At 40.9% G+C, this 26,631-nt stretch overlaps 1 protein-coding gene across 1 annotated transcript in view; it reads left to right on the top strand.

The window, feature by feature from the left end:
- Window positions 1-26,631, top strand: part of MTNR1A (melatonin receptor 1A) — a 31,527-nt gene that overhangs the window by 1,797 nt on the left and 3,099 nt on the right. The gene's annotated exons all lie outside the window — the stretch shown is intronic.

The following is a 26,631-nucleotide window of genomic DNA, read 5'->3' as shown; positions in this document are numbered from 1 at the left end:
CTGCGGGGGGGTGGGGGGGGTGCCACGTGGGACTCCACTGAGGACGCCGGTGTGGGCTCAGCCCCTGGGGAGAAACAGAGAGCAGGAGGTGGTTAGGAAGCTGGCCAAGCTTCCAGAACATCCGAGGCCTAATCCATGCTGCCTCCGGACAGCGGTTCCGGGCCTGTCCTGCACGCCAGGGCGGACAGCTCACCGCCAGCCTTTAATCTGTGTGCACACACAGCTTCGCCCTCAGCCATGCATCTGAGCCTGCGGGTTATTGTTGTTGCCGTGCTCCCTGGGCCTGGGGGTGGGATTCACCTTTCTGGAGGAACGGCTGCATTAGCCCTTGTGACCTCTGTCAGTGCTGTGGGGACTTCAGTTGTCACAACTGTGACTGTGCTTTCAAAACGCCTGCTCCGGCCCCTTTCATGCTCCTCCTGATTCTCATCTTCCAATACCCTTCCTCACCCCTGCCCACCCCCAAGGCGCAGGGCTGCCTTTGGCTGTCAGATGTAGGACAGGAGGCAAAACAGCTACCTGCTTGAACGGATCAGTGATTCAGAGGTGCACAGCCACTCATTCATTCATTCATCTATTCAGTGGTTCTTTATTGAGCACCCACTGTGTGCCAGATACTAGGCTGGGTGTTAAGGGAACAAAAATGCACAAGGCAGTCCCCCGGGCCCCCCCTCCTCAACTGTCCATTAGCTTTTTCTAAAAAACTTCATTTTTTTCTTACGAACTGCGACTTGGAGTATCTTTTTCCCAACAGACGCAGAAATCCGTCACTTAACTTTTTAACCTGCTCGTACAAGTTTTTTTCTTTCTCCTCCCCTCCCTGTGAAACAGGGAGTCTTAAGCCCCTAAGGGGTAGAAAACTGCCTGGGTCAGATCCTCTTTATTTTAGGGAAAACCCCCACAGTACGGTTTTTGGTTTCTGAGGTTTATTGGATTGAAAGATTACAGAAAGTTCCTCAAGAAGTCCTTGCCAATCAGATCAAGGAATTCACCAGTTGCATGGTTTTACATAGAGTCTGTCTTTCCCAAGTTTGTTAAAACAGGAGAAAACATATAAGCTGGTGAAATGGTAGGGCCATTATTTTAGTTTTGTTGTCAGGAGCGGTTTCCAGGTTTCAGCATGAAGTTTAAAAAGACTCATGAGGCTCCTAAACAAGATCATTATTCCTCCACGTTAAAATGTAAACTTGTTGACATTTTAAACGAAATTGTTACAGTGAAGAGTATATTTACATATAATACACTACTAACGCTGATTTTGTGTTTGAGTTAAACTTGCTTTATCCTCCAAGTAATGGACTGAAGTTGGTTTATCTTCAGTGGAAGATCAGGGCCATCTTCCATAGGACAGTGGATGTTCAGATCTTTAAAGGATGATGAGGTGCACCTTTATTTGGAGGCTGACTTTCTGGAGGTGGGGGTGGGGAGGGGAAGGACTTGCACTTACATGTTTGTCAAAAGCAGTATTTTTGTTCTAATAAGGTAGTAGATGAACACTGTAATTTTCTTTAGCTCCTTTCCAGGAGTGCCCCCTCTTTCTCTATAATGCTTGCGACAGAGAAGAGTTTAAGCTCAGCCAGTTAAGCATCGACTCTTGATCTGGGCTCAGGTCATGATCTCATGGTTTGTGAGCTTGAGATCCACATAGGGCTCTTTGCTATCAGCACAGAACCTGCTTCAGAGGCTCTGTTCCCCTTACTCTCTCCCCTCCCTTGCTCACATTCTCTCTCTCAAAAAAAAAAAAACAAAAAAAACATTTAAAAAAAAAGAATTAACTTGATTATCACCTGCTAACACAAAGTGAATTCGAGTTAGTCCATTGAATAACCTCATTTCACATATGATTGGCTTAATCTAGACAAATTCTGCCTTCAAGAAGAGACTCTTTGAAGAAAACACAGGCACTAAGCTCTTTGACATCGGTCTTGGTGATGATATTTTGAATCTGACACCGAAGGAAAAAGGAACAAAAGCCAAAATAAAGAGGCGGGATTGTATCAAACTAAAAAGATTCCACACAGGAAAGGAAACCATCAACAAAATGCAAAGGCAACCTGCTGAATGGGAGAAACTATTTGCAAATCATATTGGATATGGGGCTAATATTTAAAATACTATATATAATATATGCAGAATTCATACACCTCAGCAGCAACAAGTAATCTGATTTAAAAACAGGCAGAAGATCTGCACGGTTTTTTCTAAGAAGACATCCAGATGGTCAACAGATACGTGAAAGGATGCTCAACGTTACTTATCAGGGAAATGCAAATCTAGACCGTAATGAGGTATCACTCCACCATCAGATTGCTACTATCAAAAAGAAGAAATAACAAGCGTTGGTGAGAATGTGGAGAAAAGGGATACCTGTGCACTGTTATAAATTGTTGGAATGCAGACTGGTGCAGCCACTATGGAATAGTCTAGAGGTTCCTCAAAAAGTTAAAAATAGGGGCTCCTGGGTGGCTCAGTTGGTTAAGCGTCCGACTTCGGCTGTAAGGTCATGATCTCACTGTTCATGGGTTTGAGCCCTGCATCTCCCTGGTAGTGCAGAGCCTGCTTGGGATTCTCACCCTCTGCTCGCTCTGTGCCCTACCCCCACTCACACTTTCTCGCACTCTCAAAATAAATAAATAAATAAACCTTAAAAAAAAATTAAAAGTAGAAATACCTTATGATCCAGGAATTCCACTTCTGGGTATTTATTCAAACAAAAACAAAACAACACTAACTCAAAAAGATACCTGCATCCCTATGTTCACTGGGACATTATTTCCAATAGCCGAGATATGGAAACAACCGAAGTGTCCATACACACATACACATATGTAAAGTTACACACACACATGAATGAAATCTTGCCATTTGTGGTAACATGGATAGACCTTGAGTGCATTTTGCGAAGTGAAATAAGTCAGAGAAGGACCAGTACTATATAATCTCTCTTAGATGTGGAATCTAAAAAAATAAGAAAATAAGGGCCCCTGGGTGGCTCGGTCCATTAAGCATGGAATTCTTGGTTTCAGCTCAGCTCTTGGTCTCACAGTTCTTGAGTTCGGGTCCTGCACTGGCTCTGCCCTGACAGCTCGGAGCCTACTTGGGACTCTCTCCTCCCCTGCCCTGCATGTATGCACACCCTCTTTCTCTCAACAAAAATAAATACATCTTAAAAAATAAAAATAAATTTAAAAAAACAGGCTCATAGATCTAGACTGGTGGTTGCCAGAGGCTGGGGGTGGGAAGTGGGAGGAGGAGAGAAATGGATGAGCTGGTTTTGCTTTTGTTAGCTTAAATAAATTGGGTGGAAAAAAAGCAAAGAGGGTATGAGAAAACACATGGTAAGCAAATTATCTGTGTCTGGGAGCCTGGTGGGCTCAGTCAGTGGAGCGTGTCACTCTTGATCATTGGCTTATGGGTTCAAGCCCCACGCTGGGTGTAAAGATTACTTAAAAATAAAATCTTGGGGCGCCTGGGTGGCTCAGTTGGTTAAGCATCCAACCTTGGCTCAGGTCACAATCTCATGGTTCATGGGTTCAAGCCCCATGTCGGGCTCTGTGCTGACAGTTCAGCCTGGAGCCTGCTTCAGATTCTGTGTCTCCCTCTCTCTCTGCCCCTTGGTCTCTCTCTCTCTCTGTCTCAAAAATAAACATTAAAAATTAAAAAAAAATACTTATTAAAAAAATAAAATCTAAAAACCAAAAAGAATTACCTGTCATCCCCAGGAGGGAAGCAGTAGGGAGAGCCTGCTTTCTCATCATGGCTAATTCCTGCCAGTCTCCACGGTTCCCCCTATTTCTGGGATCTGGGGGTGCTGGCTCTGCTTATGATAGGTTAATCTGCTTGCCAGCTTCCTCACTGTGTCACTGATGGTCTTAATTTCTTGGATTAGGGTTTGATAATTAGACTTTTGCTTTGAGCCACTCAATGCATTCCTGTTTCCTTGTAAAAACAAACACAGAAGAGGTTCCTTCCCTCCTAGCAATAAAAGCAGTTTTCCGCAGGCCGCAGTTCCGAAAGCATCGTTAAGGGAATCCTGGGGGAAGCCCTGTGGCAGGGTGCTGCTGTTAGCCTCTTCACAGACGAGGAACTGAGGACACGGCTTGGTCGTGCGAACTCTACGCGGTGGAGCAGGTATGGGACTCACAGAGCCTGCCCCACAGCTCAGTCTACTTTGCTGACAGCAGCTATTGCATCACTGGGGAAGTTTGGCTCTTGCAAGAACTTTCATTTTAAAAACCATTCACATGCCTGAAACAATGCAACTCCTTCTGTTTTGTGAAAAGAGTCGTAAAAAGGGGCACCTTCCACGCTACTTTGTATTTTGTATTCTGTTCATGTGCTCAGCAAATTTTCAGAAAGGCAGCCCAGAACACACTACATTTCTGTGGCTAACTGGGACACCCGTCATGAGCTTTAATTTGTGAAGCTTTTGAAATTTCCTATTTTTATAATCGGGATTTTTTTTTTTCCTTCAGTTGTACCACTGCTGCCATGCTAACCATCTGAGGCTTTCTAGAATGGATGGTAATTTGAAACAGGGGGAGAGAGAGCTGATTCCAGTGAGTTAGTTACAGGATAGTTCTCAAATGTTCTTATGATTGTTCAATCCTTCCATTTCAGTTAAATGATTGTGTTGGTATTAATGATACAAGATTCAAAGAAGAGAAGAGAAGAAATGAGGTAAGGAAATAAGAAAGCTGAGGCATCTGAAGCTTTGAACTTTCCTTTGGAAATCTGGTATCATGGCGGGGTTAATGTATGCCCCTGCCTCACCTAAGAGGGCAGGTTGGCATTTAACTTCCCAGAGAGGACACTTCACATGTTTCACAGCTGTACCTCAGGGGCGCTGGTCAATCAGAGCAGACACAGGCTCAAAGGCCCACCAGGCTCTTAGGTGCGGGCAGCACGTTTGTTCGCTCCCATCCAAATTGTGCGACTAAAATCAGTACCACCATATTTGCACCCTCTGAGTCAATTTCATAGCAAAGTAATGGGAAGATAACTGTGCTAGAACACTAGAATTAATATCGTTGCTCTCTACTTTGTGATGTGAGAAATCAGTTAAGTTATCCAAGCCTCATTTTCCACATTTGTCAAATACACAAACCCTCTAATCTCTTAGCCTCACACAGCTGTTGAAATTACCTACTGAGCTAATGCAATGGGAAAGGATACATTGCCTATCGAATGGAAAATGGAAAATGATGCATACTTTGGAAAGGATGAAGTAAGTAAGGTTATGTGTTCTTTTTTCCTAGGCATACCTAACAAAGGTGTATTAAAAACAACTCTTATTTTTTTGTTAAAATGTGTTAAAAACCATGAACCCTAAACTTATAATTCATATGCTTTCCTTTATGTACATTATGCTTAGCTAAAACTTTTACTAAAAAAATAAATAAACAAAACTGCAATATCTTGCCTACTGAAAATTCAATTATCTGGCAATCTAACCTATCTAGAATAGAGCCAATAAATGAAAATAAGCAGAAATAACAGACTCCCCCCAGATAGAAAAATTCTAAAAACAAATCAGCTAAGCGCATTTATTTTGAGAGAGAGAAGGAGGGAGAGAGAGAGGGGGAGGAAGGGAGAGAGAAATGGAGGGAGGGAGAGACAGAGTGGGGAGGGGCAGAGAGTGAGGGAGAGAAAAAAACCTCAAGCAGACCCCACGTAAGAGCACAGAGCCTGATGCGGGGCTGAAACTCACGAACCAAGAGATCATGATCTGAGCTGAAATTAAGAGTCGGACACTTGACCAGAGGAGCTGCCCAGGAGCCCCCGATTGTTCTTAGTGTGCAGCACTGAAGCTAGTGTCCAGATTACAAACCATAAATTAAGAGGATGACTGACACCTTTACAGGAAAAACACATGTGGCCAACAGCATGGGTTGAAACAGACTCATTAACAGCAGGTCTGAAAACCTGAAAAGCAGTCTTTGGAGGGAATGTTGTGAAGAAGCAAGTAACTCTGCTCACCATTAGTTCCTCCTGAAACAGCACAGTCCCACAGTGTATTCATTAATAATGACCCTGAGCATTCAAGGTAAGGGGCCGTCACATACAGTGTATTCTGTTTAAGACGACAGCACCATACTATTTCAGAAAGATACCTATCTAAAGGAGTTTATTAGTATTTTAAAATCTGGCACACACTGGGGGTAAACTGTCACTATTGTAAGAAGAGACAAATTAAGAAGTTTCCCAGAATGACTGTAAGACTAGATCATGAGCACTGTGTTCTGTGCTTGGGTGTAACTCCTGTTAGGTGCAAGAGTGGATGCACTGGTTTCTTTCAGGCCTATATTGTTGTCTCTATCCATCCTGCGTTTCTACTCAGAGAAGTCGCAAGCCTGGGATGGCCCAGGGCTGTTTTAAGATGCTTACAGTCTTAGGCAAGCATGCCTACATGTACTATTTTGAGGGGCACCTGGGTGGCTCAGTCACTAAAGTGTCTTACTTTGGCTCAGCTCATGATCTCGCGGCCCATAAGTTTGAGCCCCACACTGGGCTCTGTGCTGACAGCTTAGAGCCTGGAGCCTGCTTCAGATTTTGTGTCCATCTCTCTCTCTGTCCCTTCCCCCACTCCCCATGAACATTAAAAACAATTTTTTTAAAAAGCACTATTTGAAGTCGAGGCATAATGCAGTCAAGTTCACAAAACAAATACACAGTTTAATATATTCTTCCTTATGGATATACACATGACCATCACTTTTAAGAAACGAAATAAGGGTGCTGATACATGGTAGTATTATTATTATTCACAGCTTGAACTAGAACTTATGCCAAACCTAAGTAAAGGAAATCACCAATGTGAATGTTTTCTCCTTTGCCATCCACAAAAAGACTGTTGGTTTTGAACTTGGCTCTCTGTTAGTACCCATTGCTCAGACAGTGAAAGCTGAGGCTAACTGCCTTCCCCTTGGCCACCCTCACCATCAGTTCACCAGTGTTCTGGGCTAGGTCCCACTGAACGTGTTCACAGTTACCTTGATTGAGCCCTTGGGCATTCTGTTCACCGTAGCCCTGGCTTTCATCTTCTCTTTGCTCTCTTTTCCTTCTCTTCCTTTGCCTTCTCTTTTCTTATCCCCTATTGTTTTTTACTCCCTGATCTTCAATATCTTTTAATCACCATTAGATTTGATCCCTTAGTAGAGAGAGGTCACATGTGCATCCATTTCCTAATTGTGTCTGTTGTGCATCAGAAAAGAAGATAGTCCTGAACTTACAAATGTATTCTATTCTCGAAGTTCACTTATAAATGCCTTAAAAGAATAGTTCGTCTATAGTTTGGCTTCTGTGCTAGCCTGCAAAATCATTCAAACCAATAATATGGCTGAAATGAAACTGAGAACTGCTGGGTTGTCTGACATTCATGAGCTCCTAAGAGCAATCTGCCTTGTTCTAAGTTCTGACCCTCCTGAAATCCTGTGAGAATGGGGACAAGTCGTATGGAAGGGGCAGACGGAAGCATCCCTTATTAACTCAGAAATGTCAGGAGGGAGCTCAGGGACAAGACATGATAACAGAGGTGGATTTAGCATCATATATGGGGAGGAAACAATTTTATGCACGTGCTTATAGTCGAATGCTCCTGTGTTGGGGACAAATATAGCACATCCTACAGGAAAGTGTGGGAGGAGCCTGTAAAGAGAGTGGATCTTTAGAACTTGGACTCCAGGTCTTCTTTACTGAATGGACCTATGATTGCAGATAAATTACCATCTCCCTGGACTGTTTTCAAATCAACAAAATGAAGGGGTTGGACAAAATCTGCATCTTTTTTTTGCTTCTAGTATCCTTTTGTTTGCATGGTTATTAAACTCACTGTGAAATTGGACATTATAATGTTATGATGAAATTGACTAGCAATAAGAATCGTGGGTGTGGGGCACCTGGGTGGCTCAGTTGGTTGAGTGTTCAGCGTCGGCTCAGGTTATGATCTCACGGTTCGTGAGTTCGAGCCCCACATCAGGCTGGCTAGTGTCAGCATGAGCCTGCTTCAGATCTTCTGTCCTCCCCCCACCCTGCCCCTCCCCTGCACGCTCTTTCTCTCAAAAATAATAAACATTTAAAAGTAAAAAAAAGAGGGGCGCCTGGGTGGCTTAGTCAGTTAAGCGTCCGACTTTCGCTTAGGTCATGATCTCGCGGTTCGTGGGTTCGAGCCCCGCGTCGGGCTCTGTGCTGACTGCCAGCTCAGAGCCTGGAGCCTGTTTCAGTCTGTGACTCCCTCTCTCTCTGACCCTCCCCTGCTCATGCTGTCTCTGTCTCTCTCTCCTAGAAATGAATAAAGCATTGAAAAAAAAAAAGTAAAAAAAAGAACTGTAAGTGCAATGATACATACACATACGGTGATAATAGACATCACAGACCTAGGAAATGATATTCTAATGAAAGTGAGCCTCGTTTGTCCTAAACGATCTGGGTGAAGTGTCTCATATCTGCTAAAAAATATCTCAGCATGACATCTAGTTTCCCTATCTTATTTCCCAAGAAATATTCACCAGCTTTCGAAATTTCCCATGTACTTCTCCCTTCTTGGAAGAGAACCTGGAAGAGAAATAACCAACCACACAGAGATAGAGGATTGGATCTCTGGGATTTATGCAGGTTCTTGTGAGTTTGGGTAGGAAGAGCCAGGGACACTTATGATGAAGTGACCCACAGTGTATGTGAGTGAACAGTCCCCCTGGGGGAGCTTTCTTGCCTCTGGTTGGACCAGTGGACAGAGAGGCTCTTCCTACGCCTGGAGCGACCCCTTCAAAATGTAACCACTCAGGAGGAAGAGCCTAAATTGGCAGCCAGCCTGGCCCTTCATTTGCAACAACACGCATCTAAAGAACAGGGGCATTCACATGAGTGAGCATGTCATTTACAGGCGTTCAAAGATGGATGGAAGATAGGCCCTTCATCATGTTTTAGACTAGAGAATCAGACAGTCTCTCCTGCAAAACCAATTTGGGATGTGTCTATTGAGGTCCTAAAGATGGCTAATTTCATAGTTTATTGGTGATTTAAAAACCAGTGTTCTGTAGGATCTTTAAAGCCAAAAACATCGAACGAAATACCCGTATATGAACCAACTGCCCAAATCCCAAAATAAAAATAAAACCAATACATTTGAGGGGCACCTGCGTGGCTTAGTTAAGCATCCGACTTTGGCTCAGGTCACAACCTCGCAGTTTGTGGGGTTGAGCCCCATGTCAAGCTCTGTGGTGGCAGTGCAGAGCCTGGAGTCAGCTTAAAATTCTGTGTCTCCATCTCTCTCTGCCCCTCCCCTGTTCGTTCATTCTCTCCCTCTCTCTCTTTCTTTCTCTCTCTTTCTCTCTTTCTCTCAAAAATAAACATTAAAACAAACCAACAGACAAAAACCAATACATTTTGGTTTGGACAATAATACTATTGAGTCAGTTTTTCCTTTCAGAAATCTTTTTTGGTAAGGGTTCATTTTGCATCTTACAGTCTCTTCTTACTGAAAGTGATGCTGTCCTAGGATTCATTTAATATCCAAAGACATCAGATACAAAGTAAATAGAATTGTAACAAAGGTCTGACTTCTGGGACATGAGCAATTAGAGCAGATGCACAGTGTTCCTCAAAAATCGGTTCTGGTGTCTTAATTGAAAATCTAAACCTTTTGTGATAAAAGTAAAGCCTCTTTTATAGTGTTCTGGTCCACAGCTGATTTTGCAAAAACTGCTGGTCATCTTTTGATGAACATTTCCACTGAAAATAGGACTATTTTCCAGTGCCCTTATCAAGCCAACCCCCATTATTAACAGAATTTGGATTGTCAATCCTACAATTTTATTTTAAAAATGTATTATTTCATGTTTGAAACATTTTTCAAGCTTGAGAAAAGGAAAGTAGAAAACTTGTGGGATTGTAGTTTGTGATGCACTTTTCACAGCTATTTTGATCTGATCTCTGCAGATGAAGTATAAAAATAACTTCTTATTTAGGATGCCTATTGCTTTGTACTTATACACATAGAGCAATTCTAAGTTTTCAAAGCACTTCCCCACATTTTCTTTTATTTGTTCTTATGCACACCTCCTCAGGTAGATTTAAAAAACCCTGAAACCCCAAATTCACAGATAAATGATCAGTATTTCTTACTACAACACACAATCCAGAGTGGAACAGTGGGAGGAGCACAGGAATTAAAATCAGAAGACCCGGGCTGAGTCCTTTATGTCTGCTATACTTTTATTTGTATTATGTGTTGGGTCTAGTTACTCAATCTAAGTCTTAGTTCTCCATCTTGTCTCATAGATTTGCTAGAATAGATTTAGATTCTGCCCCTCCATCCACCCATCCATCTACCTATCACCTTGAAATTATAAAACACTACAGAAATAATGGTATTATTATATTATTAGTATGTATTCTATAATTAGTACTTTTTACATTATTTTTAAGTGCTCATTTTTAAAATGTATTTTTTTAAGCGGACAATATGAATAATAAGAAATGAAATCATTCAGAAACTAAAGATTTAGGATTGAATTCTCTTTTGCAACATTACGGAAATTGCACAAATTCTCTTAGGTCTCCATTTTCCCTTTCATAGTAAACATTATCTCCCTGTAGCATGTAGAACTGAGACACTGATTGCTTCAATATCCAATCTTTGAGAGGAAATAATTCTGATTATTTCAATATCCAGTCTCTAATTTAAAATAAATCACCTCCACAAGCTATGATACGTTTCTCAGACAAGTATTCACCATTCAAAAAATTATAACGTAACTGTATGTACAGACTTGGAAAATGATTTCAGTCTAACAAAGTCAATGTTTAACATAATCTACCATCTGATAGAATTCTTGGTAGTACTGTTGATGTTTTCCTCCTATAGCTCTTCATGATATTTGAAATTGATTCAAGACAATATTCTATTTGTAAAGACATTTTATTGATTTTTTTTCTCTTGCCTGCTTAGACACTGTTTAAAGTTTTATGATGTTTTTTCTTGTCTGTGTGGTATTTTGTCATTGAACCCCAAATTTTATCCAAATTTGCCAAAGTAATCCTCAGAATTGCTTGGAAATCTTAGACAGTGGATTAAGACTCCTAAGTATGTCATTGAGTTTTGGTCTACAGGATTATATTTGGATCTGATCTTTTGTTCCTCCAGCTATTCATCTCATAAAAAAGCAATTTTCAGCATTAATCATGGATATGATGGAACTTATTTTTGCTAGCTTTCACAATCATTTTTCTCTTGGCTATCCCAAAAGGTAACCAAAGATAAAATATCCTAAATTAAACCTCCTGCATTTAGTTCTAACATTTGATGGTTCTGTTTTTAAAAAATACCTGATTTGAAAAATATCTGAATTGAAAACAATTCCACTTATAATTTCCCCCAAAAGAATAAATGCTTAGGAATAAACTTAGTCAAGGAGATGAAAGATGTATACTTTGAAAACTATAAAGTACTGATGAAAGAAAGTGAAGATGACACAAACAAATGGAAAGATATCCCATGCTCATGGATCAGAAGATTTCTTACTGTGAAGATGTCTATNTCCCAAAAGGTAACCAAAGATAAAATATCCTAAATTAAACCTCCTGCATTTAGTTCTAACATTTGATGGTTCTGTTTTTAAAAAATACCTGATTTGAAAAATATCTGAATTGAAAACAATTCCACTTATAATTTCCCCCAAAAGAATAAATGCTTAGGAATAAACTTAGTCAAGGAGATGAAAGATGTATACTTTGAAAACTATAAAGTACTGATGAAAGAAAGTGAAGATGACACAAACAAATGGAAAGATATCCCATGCTCATGGATCGGAAGATTTCTTACTGTGAAGATGTCTACGCTATCCAAAGCAATCTACAGATTCAATGCAATCCTTATCAAAATACCATAGTATTTTCCCACATAACTAGAATGAACAATCCTACAATTTGTATAGAACCACAAAAGACCCCAAATAGCCAAAACAATCTTGAGAAAGAAGAACAAAGCTGGAAGTATCACAATCCCAGATTTCAAGATACATCATAAAGCTGTAGTAATCAAAACAATATGGTACTAGCATAAAAATAGACACATAGATAAATGGAACAGAATAGAGAGTCCAGAAATAAACCCACACTTAGACAATCAATTAATTTATGATGAAAGAGGCAAAAATATACCATGGAGAAAAGACAGTCTCTTCAAATAAATGATGCTGTAAAAATGGAGACCTTCTTGCCAAAGAATAAAACTGGACCACTTTCCTACACTATACACAAAACTAAATTATAAAGGGACTAAAGACCTAAATATGAAACTCTAAAAATCCTAGAGAGAATACAGGCAGTCACTTTTCTGACACTGGTCATAGCAACATTTTTCTAGATATGTCTCCTCAGATGAAGGAAACAAAAGCAAAAATAAACTATTGGGAGTACATCAAAATAAACGGTTTATGCACAGCAAAGGAAACCATCAACAAAACTAAAAGTCAATCTACTGAATGGAAGTTATTTGCAGACGATACATCCAAAAAGCAATTAATATCCAAAATACATAAAGAACTTCTACAACTTAATATCAAAAAAACCAATCTGAATAAAAAATGGACAGAACACCTGAACAGAAATTATTCCAAAGAGGACATACAGGTGGCGAACAGACACATGAGAAGATGCTCAATATCGCTAATCATCAGGAAAATACAAATCAAAATCACAATAAAATATCACTCACACCTGTTAGGATGGCTGTTATCAGAAAGAAGAAATAACAAGTGTTGTCAGGGATGTAGAGAAAAGGAACCCCCCCATGTACTGTTGGTTGGAATGTAAATTGGTGCAGCCACTGTGAAGAACAGTATGGAGGGTCCTCCAAAAATTAAAAATAGAAATACCATATGATTCAATAATTCCACTACTGGTTATTTACCCAAAGAAAACAAAAAACCAACCTGAAAAAGATGTATGTCCCATATTCATCACAGCCTTATTTATAACAGCTGAGATATGGAAACAAGTGGAGTGTCTATCGAGGGATGCACAGATCAAGATTACACACACACACACACACACACACACACTATGGAATATTAATCATAAATAAATGAGATCTTGCCATTTGCAGCAACATGGGTGGGCCTGGGGGGTATTATGCTAAGTGAAGTTTAAAAAAAAAAGACAAATACCATACAGTTTTACTCACATGTGGAACCCCCAACACACACACACACACCAGAAAAAGATGCATAAACACAAAGAATTGGTGGTTGTCAGAGAGGAGGGGGTTGAGGGATGGGCAAAATGGTTATGGGGAGTGGGAAGTTCAGGATTCCAGTTATGCGATGAATAAATCGCACGAATGAAAGGTCTAGCACAGGGAATGTATTCAATGGCATTTTAGTAGTGTATGGTGACAGATGGCAGCTACAGACAGATGTGAGGAGCAGAGCATCGCAGATACAGTTGTTGAATCACTATGTTTTTCACCAGAAACTAACGCAACATTGTGTGTCAATTATACTTCCATTAAGAAAAAAACACCTGTTTGGAAAAATATCTGCTTTGGAAGTCATTTTAAATCTCCATGGAGTCTCTCGACATTGTTCTGCTTATTCTTATTATCTTTAAAAAGTGGTAACTGGAATATTTGAGGTGAAAAAGTGACATCTGTTTAAGGTGGCTTGAATTTCCTCCCTTAAGTGGTTTTAAGTGGCTCAGCTGAGAGAAATGCCCTATTTTCTAACAGAGGAAATACACATGCTCTCAGCATTTTCTGGGCTACCAGAGGCAGTTAATGGATTGTTGTGTATATTTTTTTATGTTTATTTATTTTTGAGAGAGAGAGAGTGAGCAAGCATGAGCGGGGGAGGGGCAGAGAGAGAAGGAGTCATAGAATCCAAAGCAAGCTCCAGGCTCTGAGCTGTCAGCACAGAGCTCAACACGGGGCTCAAAGTCACAAACTGTGTGATCATGACCTGAGCTGAAGTCAGACCCTTAACTGACTGAGTCACCCAAGCGCTCAATGGATTGTTTTTAAGGAAGCAGTTGTTCCTGCTCAGGGTTCTGTATGGTACACCAGCATCACCCACTTCCCTTTGTAAAGATGCTTCCTTAATCAGCATCCTAAGTTCCTCACCTTTCAAATAGGTTGGCTAACCAAGTTTACGTGACACCTGAAGGCTCTATGTGACACTCGAAATTTCAGTGAAATTGAATGATACTGCAAATGGGGAATAAACTTCTGGACTTCCTGACGGAGGTGTTCTAAGATTTATTCTTCTACAGAGCTATCCACTTTTGGGAATCACATTTAAAGCCTCTGTCTTAGAAAACAAGGACAAAAAAAAAGAGCAAACTAATCTACTTGGTGCTGAATATTATTCAGGCTACTTAGATTGAATTTCAGTTGTGGTGCTTCTGGCTTAAAAGGATGCTTACCGGCTCTGATAGTGAGTGCTTTTGGAACTTACTGGATTGAATATTCATTTACATAAATATTTATTGCATACCTACAGTTTAAGACAGAATATAAGTTGTCAGCAAATTCTTGTTGGTTTGTCAAAATACAAGACAACATGCTAAGCTTGGATCCTACTTTCGAAGAGATTGCTTTCATTTGGGCACTTGAAATTCTTTTATTTTCAAATAAAACTAAGACTTGGCATACAGAGGTATAAGACTAGAAATATGTTTATATGGAAGAAAAATTTTTCAAGAGGAGTTTGAAAGTTGGCTGGTTAGATAGCAGCTGAAGCCTGAAGTGGTCCTGAGATGTTTTAAAAGATCCTGCCTGGGGGAGACTGGCTGACAGTTGGTTAAGGCTGACTTTGGTTCAGGTCATGATCTCAATCAAGGTTCATGAGTTCGAGCCTCACATCGAGCTGTGTGCTCTCAGCGCAGATCCCACTTTGGATTCTCTGATCCCCTCTCTCTCTCCCCTGCCTCCGTATGTTCGTTCTCTCTCTCTCTCTCTCTCTCTCTCTTNATCCTGCTTGACTGACAGATGCTAATTACATCCCTATGTTGTTCCTGACCAGAGAGGAAAAGCTCTCAGTTTTCCCCCATTAGGAATGAGTTAGTTGTGAGTTTTTCATAAAGGGGCTTTAATTGTCTTGAGATATATTCTCTCTAAACCTGTTTTGTTGAGGGTCTTTTTCTTTTCTTAAATCATGAATGGATGTTTTACTTTGTCAAATGCTTTTTTCTTACCCTTTCTCCTATTGATGTGATGTATCTTGTTTGATTAGCAAATGTTGAACCACCCTTCCAGCCCAAAACTAAATTCCAATTGATCGTGGTGAAGGAGTTTTTAAATGTATTTTGGATTTGGTTTGCTAGTATTTTACTGAGAATTTTCGCATCTATGTTCACCATAGATCCTGGGCTGTAATTCTTTTTTTTTTTTTTGGTGTCTTTATCTGGTTTGGGTATCAAGGTAATGACCTCATAGAACTAATTTGGAAGGTTTCCTTCTTTTTCTCTTTTTTGAAATAGTTTAAAAAGAATAGGTATTAACTCCTTTTTAAATGTTTGGTAGAATGCACCTGTGAAGCCATCTGCTCCTGGACTTTTGTTTGTTGGGAGTTTTTTGATTACTGACTCCATTTCTATACTGGTTATCAGCCTTTTCAAATTTTCTATTTCCTCCTGTTTCAGTTTTGTGAGTTTTTATGTCCCTAGGAATTTTTTCATTTCTTGCATGTTGTCCAATTTGTTGGCATAAGAGATTTTCATACTGTTCTCTTATGATTTTATTTCTGTGGTGTTATTTCTCTTCTTTCATACGTGATTTGAGTATTTAAGTTCTTTTTTTTTCCTGAGAAGTCTGGCTAGAAGTTTACCAATTTTACTGATTTTTTTTTCAAAGAACCACCTTTTGGTTTCATTGATTTTTTTTCTTTGTTTTTAGTTTCTATATCATTGATCTCTGCTCTACCTTTATTATTTGCTCCCTTCTGCTGTTTTTAGGTTTTCCGCATTTCTAACTCCTTTTTTCTAGCTCCTTTAGGTTCAAGGTTAGGTTGTGTAGTTGAGACTTTTCTTACTACTTGTGAGGAGTTTGTACTGCTATAAACTTCCCTCTTAGAACGATGTATGTTCTATCCCAGAGGCTTTGGACCATTTGGATCATTGTATTTTTATTTTCATGTGTTTCCATGTACTTCATTATTTGTTCTTTGATTTCCTGGTTGACCCATTCATTGTTTAGTAACATGTTACTTAACCTCCATGTATTTGTGGTCTACCCAGATTTTTTCTTGTAGTTAATTTCTAGTTTCATCGTTTTCTGGTCAGAAAAGATGCATAGTATGACTTGGATCTTCTTGAATTTAGTGAGGCTGGTTTTGTGCCCTAACATGTGATCCATTCTGGAGAATGTTCCATGTGCACTTGAAAATAATGTGTATTCTACTGTTTTAGGATGAAATATTCTGAGTGTATCTGTTAAATCCATCTGTTCCAGTGTGTCATTCAAACTCATTGTTTCCTTGTTGATGCTCTGTTTACATGATCTATCCATTGATGTAAGTGGGGTGTTAAGGTCCCTTACTATTACTGTATTATTATCAGTTAGTTCCTGTATGTTTGTCATTAACTCTTTCATGTATTCAGATGCTTTTATGTTGGGTGCATAAGTATTTACAATTGTGGGGAACCTGGGTGGCTCAGTCAGTTAAGCGTTTGACTCTTGAGGCTGGCTCACATTATGATCTCGCGGGTTTGTGAGATTGTGCTACATGTTGCAATGCAGAGCCTGTTTGGGATTCTCTCTCTTCCTCTTTCTATGCCCCTCTGCCATTTATGCTCCCTCTGCCTCTCAAAATAAACATTAAAAAATATTTACAATTGTTACATATTCTTGTCGAAGATTATATTTGTATTGTATTATATAGTGTTCTTATTTTCTCTTACTACAGTTTTTGTTTTAAAGCCCATTTTTTCTAATATAAGTATTGCTACTCCAACTTTCCTTTGACATCTATTTACATGAAAGAGATTTCTGCATCCTCTCACTTTCAATCTCCAGGTGTCTTTAGGTCTAAAATGAGTATTTTATAGGAAGTATTTAGATAGACATTGTTTTTTTTAATCCATTCTGTCACTCTGTCTTATGATGGGAGTGTTTAATCCATTTAAATTCAAAGTAATTATTGATATATATGTATTTATTGCCATTTGATTACTTGTTTTCTGGTTGTTTCTGAAGATTTTCTCTGATCCTGTCCTGTATTCCTTTCATGTTTCGTGGATGCTCTTTAGTTATGTATTTGGATTACTTTCTCTTATTTTTCACATATTTAGTGGATTTTAATATATGGTTACCATTAAGTTTGTGTACGACCTCTTCTGCACAGTCTAAACTAAGCTGATGGTCATTTAAGTGTGAACCTATTGTTTTCTCTTCCTCCCCACATTTTAGGTTTATGTTATTCTTAGTTCCTTGACTGATTTTTTGCATAAAAATTTATTTTTACTGCTTTTATGTTTTCTACCTTTATATTGCCACTTTGGGTCTCTCTGTTCCAATCAAAAAGTTCCCTTTATTATTTCTTTCAGGGCTAGTTTAATGGTCACAAACTCCTTTAGTTTTTGTCTGGGAAACTCTTCTATCTCCTTCTATTCTAAATGATAGCCTTCTTAGATAGAGTATTCTTGACTGCACATTTTTCCCATTCAGCATTTTGCATGTATCACAGTACTCCCTTCAGGTGTGCTAAGTTTCTGCTGGAAAGTCTCCAGCTAGCCTTATGAGTTTTCCCTTGTTAGTTAAGGGCTTCTTTATCTTGCTGCTTTTAAATTTTTATCATTATGGGCAGAGGGGGCAAGATGGCGGAGATATAAGGAGCTCCGTACTTGCACTCGCGCCCATACATCACACAGAAAAGATCTGAAGCCACTGGAAACCTTACAAAACCTGAGAGATTGGGAGACAAAGGACGCAGAATCCACTGAGAGAGCCTTCTAACCGGACTCGGGCTCAGAGCAACCTNAAAAAAAAAACTTTTTATCATTATGTTTTATAAATTTAATTATAATATGCCTTGGTGCCTGCTTCTGTTGATTTTGATCAGAGTTCTCTGTGCCTCCTGCATCTGGATGCCTGTTTCCTTCCCCAGGTTAGGGAAGTTTATAGTTATTGTTTCTTCAAATACGTTTTCTGCCTCCCTCTTTCTCTCTCTTCTTCTCTCCTAAAACATGAATGGTATTATGTTTGATGCAGTCACTGCATTATCCAAGTCTATACTTATTTTGTGTAATTCTTTTTCTTTCTTTTGTTTAACTTGATTACTTTCCAGTACTGTGTCTTCTAGATTATTAATTTGTTTTTCTTCTTCTTTCATCCTGCTATTCATTCCATCAGGATTAAGTCCTTTATCCTTGCTATGATATTCCTTATCTCTGTGTTAGGAGTCTCACTTATGTCTTCTACTCTTTTCTCTCCCATACATGCTCTCTCTCACACACAAAAATAAATAAAAAGAAAGCCAGAAGTGGAGGCATCACAATCCTGGACTTTAGCCTGTATTACAAAGCTGTAATCATCAAGACACTATGGTATTGACACAAAAATCAACACACAGACCAATGGAATAGAATAGAAAACCCAGAATTGGACCCACAAATGTATGGCCAACTGATCTTTGACAATGCAGCCAAGAACATCCAGTGGATAAAAGACAGTGTCTCTAGCAAATTGTGCTGGGAGAAGTGGACAGCAACATGCAGAAGAATGAAACGAGACCATTTTTTTACACCATACACAAAAATAAACTCAAAATGGACGAGACCTAAATGTGGGGCAGGAAAGCATCAATATCCTAGAGGAGAAAACAGGCAACAACCTCTTTGACCTCAAACGCAGCAACTTCTTACTTGACACATCTCCAAAGGCAAGGGAAATAAAAGAAAAATGAACTATTGGGACTTCATCCAGATAAAAAGCTTCTGCACAGCAAAGGAAACAATTTACAAAACTAAAAAGCAACTGATGGACTGGGGAAAGATATTTGCAAATGGCATATCAGATATAGGGTTAGTGTCTAAAATCCATCAAGAACTTACCAAATTCAACACCTGAAAAACAACTAATCCAGTGAAGAAATGGGCAGAACACAATAGACACCTTTCTAAAGAAGACATCCAGATGGCCAACAGACACATGAAGAGATGCTCAACATCATTCATTATCAGGGAACTGCAAATCAAAACCACTATGAGATACCATGTCATACCAGTCAGAGTGGCTAAAATTAAAAATTCAGGAAACAGAAAATGTTGGCAAGGATGTGGAGAAAGGGAAATCTTCCTGCACTTTTGGTGGGAGTGCAAACTGCTGCAGCCACTCTGGAAAACAGTATGGAGGTTCTTCAAAAAATGAAAAATAGAATTGCCCTATGATCCAGCAATAACACTACTAGGAATTTATCTAAAGGNTCACACACACACACACACACACACACAATGGAGTGCTACTTGTCGATGAAAAAGGATGAAATCTTGCCATTTGCAACACTGTGGGTGGAAGTGGAGGGTATTGTGCTAAGTAAAGTCAGTCAGTCAGAGAAAGACAAATAACACATGATTTCATTCACATGTGGAATTGAGTAACTTAACAGAAGACCATGGGGAAGGGAAGGGGAAAAAATAGTTACTAACAGAAAGGGAAGCAAACCATAAGAGACTCTTAAATACAGAGAACAAACTGAGGGTTAGTGAGGGGAAGGGAAAATGGGTGATGGGCAATGAGGAGGGCACTTGTTGGGATGAGCACTGGGTGTTGTAAGTGATGAATCATGCGCCTCTATTCCCAAAGCCAAGCGCACACTGTATACACTCTAAGTTAGCTAACTTGACAATAAATTCTATTTAAAAAATGTTCACAATTGTTATATTTTTCATTGAAAATTATGTTACATTATAATTATATACTGTTCATCTTTTTCTCTTCTTACAGTCTTTGTTTTAAAGCCAATTTTGTCTAATATGAGTAGTGCTACTCTGGTAAATATCCTTATGGTCATTGCTTTAAATTCTCTCTCAGACATGTTCCTTATATTTGTTTCCCCTAGATCTCAGGTTGTAGCCTTGTCCTGTTCATTCATTTGGGATAAATTTCTCTGTTTCCTCATTTTGTCTGCCTATCTGTGCCTATTTCTCTGTTTAAAAAAAAGGCAGCTGTATCTTCTGTTTTGAAAGTAGTGACTTTACGAAGAAGAGGTCCTGGAGTGCCCTGCAGCGTGGTGGCCCCTGTCCACCAGAACCTGGAACTTCAGGAGAGTGTCCCACGTGTGTTACATACGCCCTGCTGTTGTGTCTCAGTCACTTGTCCTTTCCGTGCGGTCGTCTGGATGGACTCTTTGCCTGTTGTTGCTTTGTGTGGTATTAGCGGGACCCAGGCAGCCCAGCTCTGGGGATGCGTGTCTACAGGGACCCTGAGAACGGGGCACTCGTGTTAGCGGAATTCACCTTGGCTGGGGCNGCGGGGGGGCGCGGGTGGGGGTGCTGGCTGGGAATGTGCAGCCAGGCGCGCTGCAGTGGCCGAGTGGGGCACGTGCACGGCTTTTGCCACATTTGCCCTGAGCCCAGTGCTGAGGCTACACACGCATGTGCAGCCCTGCCTCCTTCAGGTGGCGCTATGTTCATGCTGGGGAGCAGGGGAGGTGTGTGGGGGGGAGACATGGAGCCTGCAGCTCCCACCTTTCGAAAGAAGTCCCCCAACACACTCCAAAATCATTACCAGCAGATCTGTCTCCTCTCCGCCTCCCAGTGTTGTGCAAATGGATGTTTTTCACAATTTTGTGAAAAATGTTCACAAATGTTGCCTCTCCACACAGGCTGTGTCTCTTTAAGGGTCTCTTTTTTGGCTCTCATTGGTGCCTGACTGGCCCAGTGCGGAGTCAGCCGACTCCCAACTCTTCACTGGTTTTACACGCTCAAGGAAGTCAGCCCCTTGGTTTTTATAGCCCAACCTTATGGGGATTAGTTTTCCCCAGGTGAGCTCCCCGGTCTGAGGGCCCATTGCTCTGCCCTCTCCATGCGTGCGGCTCCCTCCGTCCTGCAGCCGTGCCATCCACGTTTCAGCCCTTCCTAACCTTTCAGGTGCAGCTTCCTGCCTGGATGTAGTTGCCCAGAGTGTGCCCTTCCAGTCTTCAGGTCGCTCTCCAGGTGACTGACTTGGATGTGGATGATGTCTAGTTGTAAAGATGGGACAGAGTGAGCTCAGGGTCCTTCCTCTCTGCCATCTTCCCGGGCTCCCCGCAGACATCAGTAGTTTGTGTTTAGCTTATACAGGAAAGGCTCAATCGATGGGACTGTAATGTGGATATTTACATAGTACAAACATCTCCCTAAACCAGCCTTCTGAGAAGAGAGTCATGAAATTGAGAAGATGAGGAGAGTTTTTGGCAGGATTTCACACTTTTAAAAACTGAAAACCAAACTACAGCAAGAGGGGTATGTCACTTTATTATATGCTGAAGTCTTCTTAGTCTCTTTATTGCATATATGGTATAGTAACGGAACAGGCAAGACAAGCCATCAGTCAACTATGTTTCCAGTATTAAAGAGTCAAGGCCAAGGTAAGAAGTAGAACCTGGAAGACAGTGAGATGCAGACAAGACTCAAGAGCCAGGGAGGCAAGCGGGGTCAAGGAGACAAAACAGCAAAATTCTAAGGTGTGATCAGGTATCACATGCAGAGTATCTTCCACTATTCGCACAGGGTAGTATACGGACAGGTTGACATGGACGAGGTATTAGTTCAGGACCATAAAAAGGATGAAGGCTGAATGAAGTCTCATTAAGAATGTCACTGCTGACTGGAGAGAAGTTTCAGCAATGCGGTGTAGGTAGGATCCAAGCATTCCAGGAAGGTGACTTTACAACAGGTGGGAAGGCAAAAGAGAGGAGACACTTGAGGGGGGAGGAAAGGGCTGGTCACCAGAAGGTATAAAAGGAGGCCTATTTGTCCAGGGAGAGCCCTGCAAGATGGCAGTGATTGGGAGAAGAGTCCTTGCAGGAAGAGATGTCCCTCAGCCAGGGCTTTCTGACCTGGGAGGAACTTTCCATGAAGCACAACACATGGATTTCATCTCGGCGGAAGAGAAGACAAAGACAAACTCAAGGTGCAAACTCCATACAGTTTAGGGAGAGAGATTTCTTGCCTGTCAGGTGACTCAAACTTTCCTTCCTCAAGTTCCCCACACCGGCATTCCTGCCGCAATTGGACTGCTTGGTCTTCCTCTGACCTTTACCACAGGGTGTGACACTATCAAGGTTCTCCGGGGAGCTCCTGTATTGCAGAGCCACGCATCACTGATCCTACCGTGTAGTAATAACCCAGTTTCCCCTTGATAATCAGGATTAATCACCCACTTCAGGACAGTGAGCTCCTTCGTAGTCTATTGATTCCCCAAGAGGAGCCCAAAGTAGCTAAGTGGCAGTCTCAACTTCCAGTTTAGGGAAACCATTGTTATGCCTCTTGGTGGAGCAGTCATTCCTCTCTTGGGAACTGAGACTTTAGGACAGAACCCACAGTTGTGAGGACAGGAAGCAAATGTTTTGCTAGGGTATCACTTAGGAGAAGAAAAATGACCATTTCCACCCTTGATTTTCTGATCCATGAATCTAGTCACTGATTTAGAACACACACTACACCCTGGGGGACATTACCTTAGGCTCATTCCGCTAGTGCTGGAACTAACCTTCAAAAGTCATTCTACCACACTGCCTTGCTTCATTTGCTGGAAAGTGAGTCCCTCCCTCAGAAGCAGTGTTTTGCCATAAACAAAGACAAAGGCATCTTCTAAGTCTATGGATGTCAGATTGGTGGAAGATATAAGAGTATGGAAGGCAAATCCAGATCCAGAATACACTCTGTTCCACTGCCAACAAGGTACTTCCCCTTCAATGATGGAAGTGGTCCAATGTAGTCAATCTGCCTCTATTGCCTGGCTGATATTCCTGGGGAATGGTGCCGTATCGGTGGTGGCCTCTGCTGTTGACAGGTTGTAGACACAGCAGGTCAGCAGTGGCTATAACCAGATCATTTTAATGAGCAGTTCTCTGGGCTGCCGGGCCCATTAGTAACTGCTGTTTCTGGTGCATAACTTTGTGAGCTTAGTGGTCGGGGACAGTGGTGGCTGAACAACGTGGACATAGGTTGTATCATTAAGATCCCCACACAAAAAAACCCGAAAAGGCAAACAAACAAAAACCCCTAGATACTCCTGCTGAGGTTGCTTTTGGTGACTGTTTGTATGGGACACAAGTATCTTCATACTCATCGCCCATTCGGGGAGGCCTGTGCTCCTACTCTTTCTCCAGATTCCTGTGTTATCAGTGTTCTAAACCCCTTCCTTCCACTCCTTGACCATCTAGCTATACCATTAGACACTGTCCGTGAATCAATGTAAATGTGTACGTGTGGCCATCTCTCTTTTCCGGCAAAATCAACAACCAGTTTGCAGTTCTGTTCACTGGGTATATTTGGCCTGTAGTACTGCAACATCCAATTTGGGGCAGCACTGGCCTCTCATGAAAAGCCATCTGTAAAGCATGCCAGAAGTTTTTTTCTTCCTTATTAATTGATCAAAGGGGACTCCTCATGAGGCTATAGGCGCAAGTTGAGAAAACGATGGCAGTGTGGTAGGAATGTGGGCCATGGGCATCTATGACACTTGCCCATCCATTACTTGTGCTGTCAGTACGTGCTTGAGCCAGATTTTGTCTACACCATTTCTGTTTGGTACTGTGCATGCCAACTTGGTGATTTTAGTGGGTCAGACAATACATAGTCCATTAGGGGTCTTTCAGATCACACGGTCACTTGGTGGTACGTGGTCAAGTTTTCAAACTCTCTGTGGCTGAGTAACAAGTCAATAACTGTTTCTCTAAAGGTGAATTCTAGTCTGCAAAGGATAGCATAGATTTGTTACAAAACACTAAGTGTCTATAGTTATAAGTCACTCATATAGGCGTGCTAAGGGAGCCTTACATCATCCAGATTTACCACAAATAATTCAAACACCATTGGATCAGAATAGTCAAATGGTAAAACAGCCTTCAAAATCTTTTCTTGGGTTGCTCAGTAAACAGATTGGTGTAGCATGTCAAAATTAGGGGTGTGTGTGTCTGTGTGTGTGTGTGTGTGTGTGTGTGTGTATTTAGTGGTAGGAGTGTGGTGAACCAACTTGTTCTTCACCTTGGAAGATGAATACAGCCTGTAATTTAAGTAACTGTTTTGCCACTCTACACCATGAACTACCAGTGTTCTACTGGAAATGAGGTTTTTAATGCCTTCAAATCTAATGCCATTAGAGAACTAAATCCAGGCAACCAAGAACTGATAGAGAAAAACCCTCCTTAAGGTTCTTGGTCTACTTCTAGTATCAGTCAGGGTTCAATCAATTTGAGAAACAAAATCAGGAGAGCAATTATAGGAGCTGATTAAACACTTCCGTTGAAGCTGATTGCTTCTGTGTCTGGTGCTAGGGCCTTGTATTAGGGTGCTTCAGAGAAACAGAACCAATGGAATATATATATACATAATATATATATATTATATAGAATATATATTCTAGTAATCATATATATTCTATTCAGAAAATAGTATATTGTATATATAGCAGTAAGATATGTAATATATAGAATGAGTAATAGAATACATATTCTATTAGCATGTTAGTATATTTCTATTCAGAATAGAATATTCTATTAGTTTAGTAATATGTCTATTATATTAACATATTATATATTCTATAATATGACACTGGCTTACTAGGTTTATTAGCANACTTGATTATGGAGGCTGAAAAGTCCCTCAGTCTACCATGTATAAGCTGGAGACCCAGGAGAGCTGGGGTAGTTTTGGTCTGAATCCCAAGACCACCTGTTCTGTCATTCCAGTCTACACACCGAGAAGACTGATGTTCCAGCCTAAGAAGGCAGGCAGAGAGAGACGGACTTTCCCTTCCCTTCAACTTTTTTCTTTTAGTCAGGCCCTTAATGGATTGGCTAGGACACTTGCATTCAAATGCCAATTTCCTCTGTTCATTCAAATGCCGTAACAGACACACCCCACGAGTGATGTTTAACCAGCTCCCTGAGCATCCCACGACTTGGTCATGCTGACATATAAAATTAACCATCATATGCCGACAGTCTACAGATGAGGCACCTGAGAAGAAAAGATGGATGTCAAGAGGAAAGCAAGGGCACAGGAGATCCTCAGAGGAAGGAATGGAACCCAGGAGGATGAACAGAACTCTTTTCAGTCTCTCCCATTTTCCAAGCCAGGCTGGAGCTCAGAGAAGGAGGGAGAGACGCTGTGGGCATCCTGCATCGGCCACCCTCACCGCAGGCCAGCGGACAGGAGTGAGACAGCCGGAGCCCCCACAGTGCCTGGTGCCGTACACTGACCTCGCAGTGCACAGAGGACTTGACTACTTCCCTTCCACCTTTTACATCTCATGCAAGTTGTCTCTGCCGGGAAATAGAAAACCCTGAAACCCTGCATTCAAATGCCCTTTCAGCTTAGTAAACCCACTCTACAGTTTGATTCAAGACACAACTCTGCACCAGATCCCGTTGTAGAGGGAGAAAGATGTGTAAGATGGGCACTGCCCTAGTGGAGTTAATGGCCTGAGGTGTGGGAAGACGGTAAGAAGGGAACTACTTATAAATAGAAAAGCAGTGACACCTTGCTTTGGCCATTCCCAGAGGGAAGTCCCCTGACTACTTCTGAAGGAAGCAGTTTAGACAAAGCAACTCTTTAGCTGTCTGCTATCTGATTTTATTCACATCAGTGCCATATTCCACTTACAATTTAAGGTTTTATTCACCAGAATGACTGTTTGCTCACCATTTTATAGTTTGCCTGTGTCTTTAATCAATGTGAGGCTGTTACCGGTTTCTTCTTCTTACCGGTATAGAGACCTGTAACTGCCTTCCCCTCCCCTCATTCTGGTTCTAAGATGCTTTTTTAAGAATTAGGCCTGACGAGGCTCTAAGCCAGAGCCAGCCTGGCCAGAGGGCCCCATATCTAACCCTCACCTCTTTCTGGCCATAGGAACTTTCTTCTGGAAATGCGCCGAGTGACATTAACAAATAAACAGCGCTGTTGCAATCTTACATTAATGGTATGACTTCTTTGGGTTGAATTCCCTATTTCTCAGTTTTCCTCATCTCTAAAAAGTAGGAATTACCCTGCATGATCGCTAGTATTTCTCTCCATCTTAATATCCTGTGAGTCTACAGTTCCTCTGGGCCAAGGATTGGAAGTAAAGCCAACAGAGGAGGAATTGCTAGTCATTAACAGGAATTACTGAAATTTTAGGATGCATTGTTGTGCTGGCTGTGTAGAGGGTTGGATGTCTGTAAAAATGGATAGATGGCTATCTATCTGGACATACACAGAGCTAAAACAGATGATTTTATAATGTGTATGATCATGATTAAGTTATTTAATTACTCTTACCTCATCATTCTTCTCTCCAGTATGCACGCACTTTACACACACATCACAGATGTGATAAAGCTTCCAGCTGAGATACCTATCATCCGCATTTACAAAGAGTCTCAGGCTTTTTTTTTTTCTTCTCCCAACTCTGGTAAAATGTGATTAGTTCAAAGAAAATGAAATGAGTGACTT

Source organism: Crocuta crocuta, unplaced genomic scaffold (genome assembly GCF_008692635.1).
Source record: "Crocuta crocuta isolate KB4526 unplaced genomic scaffold, BGI_CrCroc_1.0 scaffold734, whole genome shotgun sequence".
In the NCBI taxonomy this organism is placed as follows: domain Eukaryota; kingdom Metazoa; phylum Chordata; class Mammalia; order Carnivora; family Hyaenidae; genus Crocuta; species Crocuta crocuta.
This window is presented reverse-complemented; position numbering and strand designations above follow the sequence as displayed.